The following is a 16,114-nucleotide window of genomic DNA, read 5'->3' as shown; positions in this document are numbered from 1 at the left end:
TTTCCCTTCATATATTGTCTCACTTCATCCTCCCACAATCCCATATAGTGGGAACTCTCATTACCCTATTTGGCACAGGAATAAACAGATTAAGTAACCTTCCCAAGATTATACAGGCAAAATTCAAGCCCCTGCTCTTAAGCAGTAGATTGTAATTCTTTGCAAAAAAGGAGACAGTATTGGCCAATTCCTTTTTACCTTCAATTAGTCCTTCAACAAAGATTTGTTAATCACCTGCTGAGGGACTGCCACTTTTCTAGGCACTGCAGATACAGCAGTGAGCAAGACTGACACAGACAAGTAAAAAGCTCCGCTCTCGCCTGACTGGTGTGGCTCAGTTGGTTGCGTGTCCTCCATACACCAAAAGGTCACCAATTCAATTCCCAGTCAAGGCACATGCCCAGGTTGCAGGCTCAAACCCCAGTTAGGGAAATGCAGGAGGCAGCTGATCGATGTTTTGATCTCACATCAATGTTTCTCTCCCCACCCTTTCTTCTTTTTCTAAAAATCAATTTTTTCAAAAAAAATCTTTTAAAAAAGCTCTGCTCTCCCAGAACTTAAATTCTTGTGGGAAAGTCAGATTAAAAAATAATATAAAATATATGTTATGTAGTGATAAGTAATGACTAAGGAGAAAAATAAAGCCAAGAAGAAAAGGAAGCAAAGACAGGACAGAAACTATGTATAGAATGAAATTCTAGATGGAGTATCTACAGAAAGTATTACTGAGACTTTTGAACTAAGATCTAAAGGAAGTGATTGCATGAACCACGTGATTATCTGGATGAAGAGCATTTGGAGCATAGAAACAGCAAGTGCAAAGGTCCTGAGGCAATAAGCTGTCTGATGAATTCAAGGAAGCAGTATGGCTAAAACAGAATGAAAGAGGAAAACTGGTAAGAGAAGAGGCTAGAGATAAATTGGTTTGGCTCAGCGGTTAGAGCATTGGCCTAAGGTCCAGAGAGACCCGGGTTAGGTTCCCATTAAGGGCATGTACCTCGGTTGCAGTTTGTCCCCGGCCCTGGTTGGGTCATGTGGGTGGCAACCATTCAATGTGTCCCTTTCACATCAATGTTTCTCTCTCTGTCTCTTCCTCTCTCTCCCTCCCACTCTATCTGAACAAAAAATTTAAAAACTGTCCTCGGGTGAGGATAAAAAAAAAAAAAAGATGAAGGAAATAATGTCTGTACTCTGATAAGAATGAGCCAGTGGAAATGCATTATTTGGTAGTAAGAGCAGAGAGCATTCTTGTAGCAATGTCCTTGAGTAGACAAGAGCAATAAGACCCAGGCCCCGCGTGGAGAGAGCACAAGCAGAAGAGAAGGCACAGCGTGTGGACACCGCCGCAGATGGCAGGGCAGGCATGCGGGAAGAACTGTGGACATGCTCTTCTGATGGCTCCCACCTCTTCAGTGAAGTAGAAGCAAGGTCATCAGCTAACACTGAGGGAGGAAGAATAGGTTAAAGGTCGGAAAATATGGAAGAGGAAAGAAAGAATTTTTTAGGAAAACAGAAATTATAATTAATGAAAAAATACAGCACACTTGATGGGTAGAATTATGGAAAACTGAAGGATTGTGATCGTAAGTTTGAGGTGAGACTGAGAAGCACAATTAAGTGTTTTCCCATAGCCTACTACTAGCAAAGCTACTAGCATGAAGGGGAAAAAATGAGGTGAATTTAACAAGGGTTAGAGAGAGTAGCACAACAAAGCAAGAGAGAGTCATGGGAGTTGAGGTTGTGAGCAAAGGGGCAATAATAATGATTGGTCATGTAGTTCAAAGTAAGTAAAGATGGGAGCAAGATTATGGGGATGCTGGTGGGGAACAGTTAAAATGTGATAAGATGAAATAATTTAAACTGGATTTTCATGTACTTGTGAAGTTTGTGCACTGCACAAAAGTGCCCAGCTGAAAGGGGGTTGAAATCCAGTCTGTGTCCCAAGCCATGAGCCCTGGCATGGGTCTGCATCACCCAGAGAGGACCCCTCTTTCTGATGTATCTACGCAGAGTGGCTGTCTTTGGTCTTGGACTTTGGTGGAGACACTAGAGTGAAGGTCCTGGAGTCAAACTGCCATAGGAAGTGGGCCATAAAAATGAAAAGGTGGGCCCAGCCAGTGTGGCTCAGTGGTTGAGAGTCGACCCATGCATCAAGAGGTCGCCAGTTTGATTCCCCATTAAGGCATATGCCCAAGTTGTGGGCCAAACCCCCAGTGGGGGGCATGCACGAGGCTGCCAGTCGATGTTCTCTCTTATGTATGTTTCTCTCTTTCCCTCCCCCTTCCTCTCTCTCTAAAAATAAAGAAAGAAAATAATTTTTTTAAAAAAAAGAAGAAGAAGAAGAAACGGTGGTCAGAGTTGAATACTTGAAATTAAGATTCTGGCAAGGTTCAAGTTAAGGATAAGAGCAAGGTGTCCTGGACAATGACTCATTATGAGAGGGAGTTGCTGAGGTAGGACAGAGGGCAAGAAACTCAAGAATCCTCTATGTGTATATTTAAATTGCCAACAATTAAGAGAGAAAGAATGATGAGGGAATGGCTGTGAGCCAAAGCTAACATCTTCAAGAAATCAGGCTGAGTGATCCAAGATGTGCTAATCGACTGCAACACGGAAGTGGGACTACTGGGTGAATTAAGCTGATGACACCAGATTCATAGCTGAGTGGTTTTAGTGAAGCAAGAGAGAGTATAATCTAGAGGTAGAAATAAGGACCGAAAGAATTCACCTACCTCAACTCCAAGCCCAACGGTACAATAAGAAAGCAAGAGAAAATAGCAAACTCTTAAGAGGGCTGCTGGGGAAGCAGTGTCTTGGGGAGAGCAAGGAGGTGAAGAAATAATTCAGTAAAGCCTTGAGGATATGGGGAATTATGCTGACAAATGACCTTAAATTCCAAGGGGCCAATGAAGTCATTTAAGGAGGAGAGGTAGAGTCATAGGGGGATGAGTGTAGGGATGATGATGGCTGGCAGTCCTAGGCTTCATGTGATGAGTGTGGTCCCAAGGCAGCTGAGGAGGTAAAGAACATATGTATTAACAGGGAGGGGCAGGGGGTGAGGTGTATAGAAACCTAAAGAGTTCTACAGCACTCTCTTCACTTCTGAAGGAGACCTCCAGACCAGCAGAGGGCCCTACTCTTCTGACCGGCTGATCCAGAGCTGTCCAATAGAACTTTCTGTGATGATGGAAATGTTCTATATCTGCACTATCCAATATGGTAGCCACTAACCACATGTACCACATCAGAGAGCACAGATCTAACTCCATCCATATCCCCAACCTTTTTATTGTCTTCACTACTGACAGGAAACCTACTCCTTATTTGGCCTCCAAAGAAAACAGTCTTCAAATTAGGAAGCATAGAGTGAACCACATAAAACAGACTGGAACCCCCAGGGAGCTAACATCTATTCCCGCTGAATAAATTGAAATCTGTAGTTCCAGAAAAATTATTAGAGGTGATAATTCAAAACAAACACACATGATAACAAAGCTTAAGTTTAACAAAATTCTAGAATAGAGTATTACAGAGCTGATTCCTGACACCTGCTAAGGGAAATTCACCAGAAGCCAGCATTGGATAAGAAAATGGCATGGAACCTCTCTAGGGATCATTTTACAATCACTCAGTAAATATTCCCTGCTGATGATAACAGCATACTTTGTCCCCAAACATTCACATCTACTTCAGAAAGAGCCTGGAGTCCAAGGAAGTCCCAAGATGGAAGGGGTGACCTGTACCTGGGAAGCCAGCAGCAGAGCGGTGTATAAATTAAGTACCTCTGGATTCCATAAGCAAAGAATCAAAGCACATCAAAATAGATTAAGAATAATTAAGTTGGGAACATCAAATGGAGTAATTTCCTTTCCCATTACTGCATACATGGGACACCAGAGAGAAAGTCAAAAACAAAACCAGTTATTTCCAATGCTACATTGAAAGAGAGAATCACATTGGTTTTCCCTCCTTTCCCAGTGGGTTTTATTACTGTCCCAGCAGTAGCCACCGCAGCTGTGCCCCTAGGATGCTCACCGTCCTGGATGAGGGGTCTAAGTAGTGCTCTTTAGCAAACAGAGACATTCAAGTCAGCAAGAACAAGATAGAATGTTGAGATCTCTGACCTATAAGCCACACAGAAGAAAGCAAGGGGTTTTCTTTTCTAATCCTTTAAGAAAACATGTATTATTTTCCTCATCTACAGAGAACCTCCACCATCTGAGGGTGACGTGCATGTCTGTGTGCATGTATGTGTGTGTGTGTGTTGTATCACCTGTCTTTCTCTCAAATGCAGTGTCTCCCTTTGTAAAGCTCTAGTGACGGCTACTTGCAGGGGTTAACACAGCCTCATCACCACCATTGACCCCCAGGCAGACACAGCTTAATGAGTCAATAAGGGCTAACCTTCAGGAGCTATTAAGTCCCAGAGAGGGGAAGCCAAGAAACATCTGTCTCCTCTGCTTGACAACAGTGTCATATATGGGACATGTTTTCCTGGCTCTGGGAGTCAGCCATGCAGCTAATAAGCTGAATTCCAGTGGAAGGGAAAGCTTCAGGTCACCAATGGAAAGCACTCTGTCTGTCATCCCATCACAGTGTTATACCCTTGGCCAGAAAGAAAGCAAGTCATCTGGAAAAGGTACCAATTATAATTTCCAGTTAGAAATAAGTGATGTTGTATGGGCAATTCCTTTGTGACATTTTCTTGGCATAATTAAAAACATGGCTACCATTTATTGAGTATTTACAATGGACTCGAAACCATAATAAGCATTTCCGATGCCTTTCCTCCTGGAATCCTCAAACTACCTTATATTCTTGACACCATTTAAATGATAGACTGAGACTCAGTCCAGATCTTCATCTGTGACCTTACCCAAGGTGATAGATGGTGGAGCTAAGGCAGTCTTACCCCAGAACCCCTTAATCATTGTGAAGATATTGGATAAATGATGTCCATGGTGAAGGGAGCAGTCAGCCACCACACACTGAGCTGCAACCCCTGCATCGTTATTCTGTATTCCAACTAAATAAAAATTATCCTGATGGTCTTCAATTTCTGCATATCTAATTTTAAAAAACAAAAAACAAAAAAACTGTTGTCTGACTCCCAGGTTTGACTTTCTGCTCATCTGGAGTCAGATTAGCTTTCCCTCTCTCTCTTCCCAAATTGATGATATTATTTGTGTGACTCTGGGCTAATCTAGTGCTCTACAGGAAGTCATAATTGCTCTCAGTTGCTACTTCAAACACTCTCCAAGCTCATTTCAAGATCACTGACAATTAACTTTTAAAAGTCTTAAAAAAATAAGAAAAGCTCCAGAAAACCAAAGATAGAAAAACTATGATAATGGAATTTCAGTCTTTGCAATATCTAGTAGATATGATGGAGAAGTGAAATCACGTATTAAGTAAGTGACATTTAGGAAACACTTAGCATTTGTTTGGCACTGAGACAAACCTTTTACATAATTTATCTTACTTATGCCTCACTTCAGCTCTAGTAGGTAGATATTTCTCCACCTCACAGTTGTTAGGGCTGAGTTTCAGAAAAGTTCCATAAATTTCCCAATGTCAGTCTGCTAAGTGGAGACCCTGAAACTTGAGTAGTGACTCCAGACTGACTCACAGGAAAAGTCAACTGGTTGAATCCAAAATCCAAAGACTGTTCATTATCAGATGGGTATTCATCTCAGAACAAAATGTGTAGTAGAGTTTTGGAATGTGCTTTGTCTTTGTCTTTTCTTATTCAGTCTCATGCTTATCAAAATTATAGATGGCACATATCTCTAAATGGCAAATTCAAATTTATATCAGATTATAGGTAAGATGAGGTTACTTCAAATAAATCGATGTAAATACTTGCATGCTGGTTCACAAAGCCAATTACATATTAAGGGGTGGAAAAAACCTGGGTGGATAATGGCTCATTTATTTATTTTAAATTTTTTTCCTTTTATTGATTTTAGAGAGAGAGGAAGTGAGAGGGAGAGAGAGAACATTGATTAGCCACCTCCTGTATGCTCCCCACTGGGGATCAGGCCCACCACCTGGGTATGTGCCCTGACCCGGAATCAAACTGGCAACCTCTTGGTGCATGGGTCGATGCTCAACCAGTGAGCCACACCAGCTGGACAATAATGGCTCATTTAAAAACAGATATTAGTTTGGGGAAAGCAGGAGGTGGGTGGGAGCAGGAAGGAATGGGTCAATGGGAGAAAAAAGGGGAGACTTCTATAATACTTTCAACAATAAAAACAAACAAACAAACAAAAAAACTTCTCTTTAAAAGCTAAAACAGCCCTGGCTGGTTTGGCTCATCGGTTAGAACTTCAGTCCATGGACTGAAGGTTTGCAGGTTCGATTCCCAATCAAGGGCATATACCTGGGTTGTAGGTTCGATCCCCAGCCCTGGTCGGGGTCATGCAAGAAGCAACGAATTGATGTGTCTCTCTCACATCAATGTTCTCTCTTTCTCCTCTGACCCCTCCCTTCTACTCTATCTAAAAATTAATGGAAATCCTCGGGTGAGGATTAACATGCATACATACATACATACATACATACATACATAAATGTTAAAACAGTCTTAGGTTACCTTGGTAGACGTAAAGCATCAAGGAGACTTATGCATGTGGTGTATTGAGACTAAATCTTTGTGCTGCATTGTTAAAAAGAGATGAGATTTTTCCCAAGCAAAGTAATCAGAATGGCAGAAAATGGAAAAATCTTGCCATATACAGGGCCAGGTACAAGTAGGTTTACAGCTGTTCATACACAGAGCACAAAGTTTATTCTTGTATTATTGTTCATTAATTATTGTATTATTTTCCATATGAACAACTGTAAACCTACTTTTGCCCCACCCTGTATATGGAATGAGCTGAATCTGAAACAATGAGTCTGAAAAGGAAAAGACTTAGGAAGGTAATGTATGCCATTTAATATATAAAAGAGAGATCTGACTTGTTTTTTGCAAAATCAGAGTAAGTACCACCAGTTGGAAGTTGGGTAGATTAACTGTGCAGTCTAATAGGACAAATAGTGAAGTCCCCATGACCTATGAGTGACTGAATAAAAAATATGAATAAGATGTTAGAGCAGAAGCTAAATGACTATCTCTATTCTGTATGTCCAAAGAATCCTGAATCGTGTGAAAGTCTGGAATTTTCTGGGAGTCCACAGTCACTGTTCTGGCAGATGTCCAGTTGCTGAGTGACACTAATTCTAAGGACGAGGACTCTGGGAACCCCACACTTACATCGGCATTCTTCTCTGCGGCATCTGTCTCTTCCTGGGCCAGATGTTTTGGATCCTCCCAGGCTTGGCATATCAGGAGAAGACCACTTCTGGTCTTCTATCTCCCACTGCCCTTAGCCTCCTGCTGCGTCAACCCCCTGCTAAGAGACAGGCGAGGGACTGACCAGAGACCAAGTCTTTCAAAAGCAAGGTCAGGAAATCACAAAGAGGTGGAAGCTAGAAAGTCCCTGAAGATTCAGGGGACACAGTCCAGGAACAGACTGGGTAACAATGCCCCTGGTAACCCACCCCAGCCCCTCTTCACCCAGCAGGAAGACTTGGCATTAGAAAGAAACTAGAGTAGCAAAGGGGATGTCCCATGTCCCAGCCAACATTCCAATACTCTACAATTGGTAATGCATTTAATTCTCCCATCAACTCTGCAGGATCTTACACCCATTCTACAGACTAGCAAACTGAAGCCAAGAGAAAACAGACAAGGTCCCCAGAGCACAGTGAGCAAGCACTGGAGACAGACAGCCCAAGCCTGGAACCTGATCAAGCTCTTTACTGTTTGCTGAGTTGTGAATTTGTACCTCCACCCCCTCTTCTTCTTCTTCTTCTTCTGTTTTCTTTAATGATTTTAGAGAGAGAGGAAGGGAGAGGGAGAGAGATGAGAGAGAATACTGAATGAAATTAGTACTTTAAATGAGTGGGATTTGTTGATGGTGACCAGGACATTCAGGACTAGGAGATGGCCCGAGATACATCCTCATGCCGCAGTTTAATCCCTTGCATAAAACCTGCGTGTTCTCTCTGCATGCCACTTAGTCTTGTGGCTATCATGTTATTGGCATGTTATTGTGATTTAGATTGGGAGGCACACTCATTCATTTGGGCTCAGGCAAACCAAAGATAAATGTTGAGACCCCAAGTTCTAGCACCCTGTGGGTGCCTCACTTCCTGAAGAGAAAAAAAATAACTTAATTTAAACTTGTCAACTGGTAACTTAGTAAAGAAAGCAACTTCTTTTACCAGAAAGGACACAACTTTCTTAATATACTCAATCCTTTCTTTGAGACCAGGTTAAACTCTCACAATAGTGTGACTGATTGTGAGTTTAGTTGAAAGCCCCGAAGCTCAGAGTTGAGGAGGCCTGGGAACTCCGTCAGAAGATCTGGGGCTGGAAGGACTCACCCCTGTGCCTTTTTCCAGCTGTGGCAGGGCCTGAGCTCTGGCCCCGCCCAGTTACAACAGCCTCAGTGAAGCAGCCAGCAGAGGCCCCCGGGGAGCAGGAGAGGACTTCACAGGAATCCACGCAGCCCTGGCCTTCGCTCTCAGTCCAGCTGGCTCCCAGTTGCAACCAGACAAATTCCATCAGCTGAATGACCCCCAGCAGCTGTGGTAGCCTAAAGGCTCCATCTACTACAAGTCACCAGGCAGCTAGCCAGTTCTGAGCCAACTGCTTTCTGTGCGATGAATCAGCCCGGGCCCTCAAAAGAGAGGCATGTCAACGTGCACAAGCTCTCTAGACTACCTGACCCTTACAGTGATTCCCCTTCAACCTCACCAAGAATGCCCACGACTGGGCAGGCACTGCTCTGGGCGCTGGGAATTCCTCAGAGGACAAACCAGACAACCACCCTGCTCTTATAGCAGATGAATGTTTAATCTATCCTAAAGAAATAATTAGAAATACATCTCCAAAAATGGCATAGAATATTATTGACCTTAAACAGACAACCAGATAATTCTGCAAAAAAGAGGGGTTTATTTGGGAACATCAGAGAATTGCAACTGATGACATTTGGTCTAAAACAAACCACACACTAGCCCAGAGACACCAAGGAAAGAAATATTCGTTTATGGTCTTGGGAGTGGCTGTGGCAAAGGCAACTAAGTTTCCTCCACTGGAGGAAACTAAAATTCGAAGTGTAGTGGCTTTTCACTGGCTGAGCCGTGGCAGCTCCCACGGGCTGAGCTGCTGCTGGGCCAGCAGGGACGGCTCCTTCCTCCTGCTGAGGTGGCGATGCAGCCTCACTTCCTGCCAGAGGCAAGGTACCTCTCTGCTGTTGGAGTCCGTAGTGTGCGCCGAGTGACAACTTGTAAGAGTCCTCCTAGCATCCCAACTCCATGTTTTGTTTTGTTTTTTGGTTAATCCTCTCACCTAAGGATATTTTTCCATTGATTTTCTTTTAACAGAGTAGAAGGGAGAAAGGGAGGGAGGGAGGGAGAGAGGGAGAAAGGGGTGGGGGAGAGATCAAAGTGAGACACACCAATTGGTTGCCTCCCACACAACCCTGACCAGAGCTGGTGGTCAAACCTGCAACCAAGTATGTGCCCTTGACTGAGAATTGAACCTGAGACCTTTCAGTGCCCAGGCTGATGATCTAATCACTGAGCCAAACCAGCCAGGGCCCAACCCCACGTTAAATGAGATGTCTATTTATTAGTTTTCACAGTACTATTACAATAGCAAAATAACAGAAACAATCTATATAGCCAATAATGGTAGACAGGTTAAATAAGTTCTAGTACATCCATTTGAAGTCACACAAATAACCATTTAAAAATCATGTTATATAAAAATACCCAGTGATTTAGACAAATGTTTCCAATATGTTAATTGAGAGAAAAGGATTACAAAGCAAAGAGTGAAATATGACTCCTAACTTGTAAAAGAAAAAAAAATGCATATAGTTATTTTATTTAATGTTATTACATAATGAACATATAAATATTTTTCATATATGCTTATGAAAATAAACTGGGAGGGTATACACCAAAATCTTAACTATAGTTATCTTTGAATAGGGGGATTTATGGTGACTTTATATTCTTTGTATTTTCTACAAAATTCTTTCTTGGCCCTGGCCAGTTTTGCTCAGTGGTTAGAGTGAGGGCCCGCGGACCGATGAGTCACTGGTTCAATTCTGATCAAGGGCACATACCTCGGTTTCAGTTTGATCCCCATCCCTAGTTGGGGTCGTGCAGGAGGCAACCAGTCAATGTGTCTCTCTCACATCGATGTTTCTCTCTCTATCTCTATCTCCCTCCCTCCCTCCTATTCTGTCTGGAAATCAATGGAAAAATATCCTCGGGTGAGGATTTTTTAAAAAATCTCTTTTGGCCAAATTTTACCATAAATACATGTCTCAGTCGGGGTGTAGCTTTAAAAAATAGTCTACACCGGATATTTCAGTATTAAGGATTTCATATGGAAACTAGCTGCAAATGCTTGATAAGAGATGAAAGGTACACAGGGGACAGCGAGCCCAACAATTAGCAGAATCAAAAAGCTGGTACCAAGAAGAGGGAGGAGAAAGAGAAGAGGTGGTGTTACCAACGTCAGGAGCCAGAGCCCTCAGTGGGACCTGTGGCTCCCAGCAGAGAAAACGCGGTCTTTTCAGAAACACCACTTGGAGCAGAGAGGGGAGAGGAGACATCCTGGTTCTTCACAACTGCATTTATGCCTTCTAGCCTCCTGCAGTGCTTCCCACAGGCTGAGCCAGAGTCCATTGGCAAGGAAGCCTGGGAAATGTAGTTTGAAGAGGAAGCTACTTGTTATGTACAGTCTAGGGGAAGGGCGGGGTATGGATCTGAGAGGAAACACACAAGTACAATAGATTTTTACATAAATGCATTATTTATGAAAATAGGTGCTGTGGGTTTTTTTAATGTGAAGAAAAAAAAAAAAAAAAAAAAACTAGGGCATGTTCCCAAATATTCTCTTTCTCTTGCAATTCAAGAACTTAAGGTTTGATGAAAGGCTCATTGTTTGCAAGCCATACAGAGGCATGTACATCATCAGAATGCTGATGGTATTAGGGAAAAACTCATCCGTCAGGTCTCCCTTCTTGCTTTTCAAATTCTCACCACCACCTTGCCAGGTACCCCTTAGCCAAGCACCCTCAGCTGCCCCAGGTTTCGAGATAGTGCCCACTTGGGCAAACTCCACTCCTCTCCTTCCTCCACCCAAACTCTCAAGCAAGCCCTACCTGTCCCATAATCTGCATCATCTGAGTCCCCTTTGCTGTCGAAATGTCGATGTCACTCAGAGATATGCTGTTGAGGTGAGAGAAAAGGTATATTTGAAACAACAAATCAGCTACTTATTCATCCCAAAGGGTATGTGATTAGAGCACAGCAAACCTTTCAATTAAATTCAAACCGTTTTTACTGAAAGCTTGAAATTCACCCAAACTGTACTTGGAGCAAAGAGACATACAATGAAAACAAAAACCAGGTCTTTTTCCTCAGAGAAAGAGTAGAGGTTTGCCAGTTGTTCAGGACAAAAAGTTTGGAGTCTTCCATCTAATCTGTCAGTAAATCCTTCCGGCTCAATCTTCAAGATACGCATCCAGTCCGACCACTGCTCAGCATCTCTGCGGACACGACTCTCCCAAACCACCGTTATCCCTTCCCGGGATAATTGCAATAGCCTCCTACCTGATCTCCCTGCTCCACACCTTCCCCACAGTCTATTCTCAACCCAGCAGGCAAAGCGATCCTTCTAAGACCTAAGAAAAACAATATCACTCTGCTCAAAACCTTCCAGTGATTTCTCTTGTGATTCAGGATAAAAGCCAAAATCCCAAAATCTTAAAGATGATCAACAAAGCCCTAAATAGCCTGCCGCCGCAGCCCGCCATTAGCTCTTGAACCTCATCCTATACTACTCGCCCATTCAGGTCCTCAGAGATGCCAGCCTGCTCCTGATTTTACAGATGCAATCGAAGTCTCAAATCAGCTGACTTGGAACTAATCGTAAAGGAGAATGTCCTGGGTGGGCCTGACCTCGTTAGATGAACAACTGTGCTGGGCTCTTCCTCAAAGAAAATCCTCGAAGCTGGCTTTTAAACCTTTCTGAGCTTGATTCGTATGCTGGCCTTTGAGAACAAAGTTGCCGTGTGTGAAAGGGCCACGTGGCTAGGACCCGAAGGTGGCCTCTAGGAGCTCAGCAGAAAAACAACAGCAAGGAAGTGAATTCTGCCAAAATCTGAATGAGGTTGGAAGAGGAGCCCGAACTTCAGATGATAACACAGTCCAGCTGACTCCTTGGTTTTAACCTTAGGAGACCTTGAATGGAAAGTCCAGCTAGCCCATGCCCAGAGTCCAGACACAGACAAACTGTGAGATGATATACTTGTGTTGCTTTAAGCCACTACATGTGTGGTAATTGTTACACAGCGATAGAAGACTCATACACTATGTATTCCTTGTATTCCCAAGCATCACAGGAGGCAAGCTGGCTCCTGACATTGTGACAACCGCATGCCAGGGAACAGAAAGGACAGAAAGGCAGAAGGGAGTGCAGCCCCTTCGGTTACCTTGTACTCTTAAGTGGCTTTCCCACAAGTTTCACACGGCACTTCACTTAGCTCCCCTAAACCAGACAGATGAGGCTGGAAATATGCCCATCTAGTGAGGCACTGCGTCACCCCCAACAATATAAGAAAGGGGCATTGACCACCAGGTAAGCCACTCTGTTAGGGAAACTGAAGCTCTGAGATGTGAGTGACTTACTGGTCCATGTCTTCAAGTCGTCTGGTGGCCAGAGCTACAATGTCCCGACCTGACATCGTGTGCCAGGGCTCCCAGTGGGAGCAATCTGGTGGGAGCCGGAGGCTTTGACCAACACCTGGTGCCCGCCCCTCCACCCACCCAACGGCATCCTTTCCCATTGCCTTGCCATCCTCTTCTATGGCAGGCACAACTGGTCACACAGACCCCTTACACTGTTTCATACCCTCCTTAGAAGGGAGAGCATCATTTTACCACTTTGTGACAGGTTTTTGGTTTTGTTTTGTTTTGTTTTTTTACAGATCAGAGGTAAGAGAGGCCAAGGAGATAGGATGACCGGGGTGGGGGGGAAGGTGGGTCACATCCTGCAGAAAAGGATGTGACTCCAAGCAGTTGGGTCTAAGAGATGGACCTGGTATACAAGGAATGTGTAGGGAGAGATTTTAGAAATAGCATGGAGGTGAATCACCAGATTGGGCAACAAGGCAGACAGAGCACAAATGGCCAGAGCAGAATTAAGACAAAGTCTGTATAGGACAAAGGAGTTTGCCAACAAAGACTAGGAAATTGGTCACTAGAAAAGCGGGGGTGGGGGGGTCAGTCATGCTCAGCAGGAGCCAAAAGCCATTGCACCAGGCAGAGGCATTCCGGACGCAGCTACAAATGACACAGTGAGAGGGAAACTCGGGCGAAAGGGTAGAACTGGGAGTTGCTCACATATAGAAACATGAACTGTGTCTGGGGTACACTAAATGCTAATTGCTCAATCACTCTGTGGGGTGAAACCGTTTGCAAATGGAAATGGGTTATCATTGTTCTATCGAAGCAGTCACAGAATATCATTTCCCTCCCTGCTAATGAGAACTCTGGGTGAGTTTCCACGAGATTTGCTACATTTCCTGGTCTTTGGTAATCTCATAACACCAGATCCTCCTTTAACTCCAGTCATTTCCTCCAAAAAGTAAATTCCTTTCATATAACAAAATCCACCCTAGGACATAGGATAGAATAAAATGAAGCCACCGTCATGTGAAGGTACAGTGGCATGCTCAAGCTTCCAAAATTAAATGACCCATCCTGTCTCTATGCCTTGTCTTCATAAAAATTACGAGTGCATGCATCACTTGCTAGGCACTGGTAATAGAGAGGAACTGCAAAGACTAATAAGTCAATACTTTTTAATAACCATGTGGTCAGCACCCTACAAATAAGCACATTCCCTACAACAAAAGCAAAAACTGCGAGAGAGGCAGTCAGTGAGTGTTTAGAAACACAGGTTCTGGAGTCAGAGAGCCTGGATTTGATCCCTGTCCCAGTGCTTCACAACCTAGTTCAGCCACTCAGCTCATTATTGAACCTCTCCGATCCTCCGTTATTTTATTACAAAATGGGGATAACAATAATACTGCCTCATAAGAGTATAATGAGAGTAAATAAGAATGCATTTCAAGCCCTCCACACAGTGCCTGGCTTAATAAATGTTAGCTATAGTATTCAGAGAGTTGCCTCAACTCGGTTTTGCTGTGCCTCTAAAGTGATCATCTGTAATTCGGATCCGCTCACTTCCTTCCGTCCAGCCCCACAGGCCACAGCAACATCCAACAACCCACATACATTTCTGGAACCGGAAGGCGTCTTATAAAGTATATAAGTATCCAGCCAAGGATGCACAACCAAGCATGTCAGCCCCTCCAGGCACCGGCGGTGTTGAGAAGCGTACCTAGTTGAGAACCATGAACCTACTCTCAACTTCCCATTTTCCAGAGGAGCAAACTGAGGCCCAGGAAAGTGAAGAATCTTCTAGGGTCACACCACCACTTCCGGGGTCTGCTTATTGACAGACCTGGCTCAGAACTGAGATGGAGAGCCAAACATCTTGACTCTGATTGCACAATCTTGGCACCACCTCAGGCTGCCTTATGGAATTCAACAAGCATTTCCTGAGAAACCACAGAAGAGGTCATGGAGGAGAATAAGATGGTGACCCTGCCAAGAATGGCATCAAAAACTAATCAGGGAAACTGGCATTGGTGGTGTTAAGAATTCTAAGTGATGTGCCAAAAAAGTGCTAAGATGTTTCAAGTGCTGCCTCTAACTCATGAAACTTTCATGAAGAAGGTAAATTTCTACTAGACTTTGAAGGCTAGAGAGCTCATTCTTGATAGAATAAACTCTTTGAGCAAAGGACCGTAGGTGGGGGCAGGGGGTCGTAGTGGGAAAGAGAACTTATATCGTCTTCTTGGACAGATGAGGAGGTGAACTATAATGCTGAACATTTGGGTTCAGGAAAGCCAATTGCCCAAAGTATTGTATAAAGATGCAAAGGAACACTCACTTCAGCAGCACATATACTAAAACTGGAAAGATACAGAGAAGTTTAGCAGGGCCCCTGTGCAAGATGACATGCAAATTTGTGAAGCACTCCATATTTTTCCGGCCAAGGGCATGCACCTGGGTTACAGGTTCGATCCCTGGACCTGGTCAGGGTTGTGTAGGAGGTAACCATGCCTTTCTAACATCCAATTTTTCCCTCTCCCCTCCCCTCCCCTCCCCTCCCCTCCCCTCCCCTCCTCTCCTCTTTCTTCTTCTTCTTCTTCTTCTTCTTCTTCTTCTTCTTCTTCTTCTTCTTCTTCTTCTTCTCTCTCTCTCTCTCTCTCCCACCTTCCACTCTCTCAAAAAAAAAAAAAATCAATGGAAAAATATCCTCAGGTGAGGACTTTTTTTAAAAAGATGCAAAGAGGAGAAAGTACTTCCTCTCTTCTCTTCCCAAAGTATCCACAGAGCATCTGCTTTCTGCCCACCACTGGTTCTGAAAGATGGGAAGCCAGTGAGAGAGCACCAAAAACAATTCACGTGGGATTCCACTCTGAAGACATTCAGGGGTATGGAGAGGCTCACTTCTCATTTCTTGGAAAAGTGGAAACAAACATGAATACAGCCAGCCCCTCTATTTAACAGCCAAGGAGGTGATGTTTGCAGTGATTATGACAATTACCATCATTATATTTGATGCTGCTTGAGAAAAAGTAAAAATGCCAATATTTTTACATTTCTGTCCAGCTCTTAAGTTCCAATAAGCAATAACTACAGCTTTCCATCACAGTGTTAAACTATTAAAATAATAGAAATAACACAGTTCCTTTTTTTTACAATATTTTAAAATACTATGAATAGGTTTGGAGTAGATTAAACCCTCCTATCTTATGCAGGTTAGCTATTGCTGCGTAACAAACCATCCCAAACTTGATGTTGTGAAACAATTATTTTATTACGTTCATGGATTCTGGTTGGTGAGGAATTTGGGAAAGAGACAGCATAGATAGTATATCTCTGCTCTTTGAGGAGACTCAGA

General features: G+C 43.4%; 1 non-coding gene across 1 annotated transcript; it reads left to right on the top strand.

The window, feature by feature from the left end:
• Nucleotides 1–15,093: 15,093 nt before the first annotated feature.
• LOC118624813 lies at nucleotides 15,094–15,195 on the top strand. Its single transcript, XR_004958482.1, has one exon. It is a non-coding gene; the product is annotated as a U6 spliceosomal RNA (small nuclear RNA).
• Nucleotides 15,196–16,114: the final 919 nt, after the last annotated feature.

This window comes from Molossus molossus, unplaced genomic scaffold, assembly GCF_014108415.1.
Source record: "Molossus molossus isolate mMolMol1 unplaced genomic scaffold, mMolMol1.p scaffold_m16_p_10, whole genome shotgun sequence".
NCBI classification, from domain to species: domain Eukaryota; kingdom Metazoa; phylum Chordata; class Mammalia; order Chiroptera; family Molossidae; genus Molossus; species Molossus molossus.
This window is presented reverse-complemented; position numbering and strand designations above follow the sequence as displayed.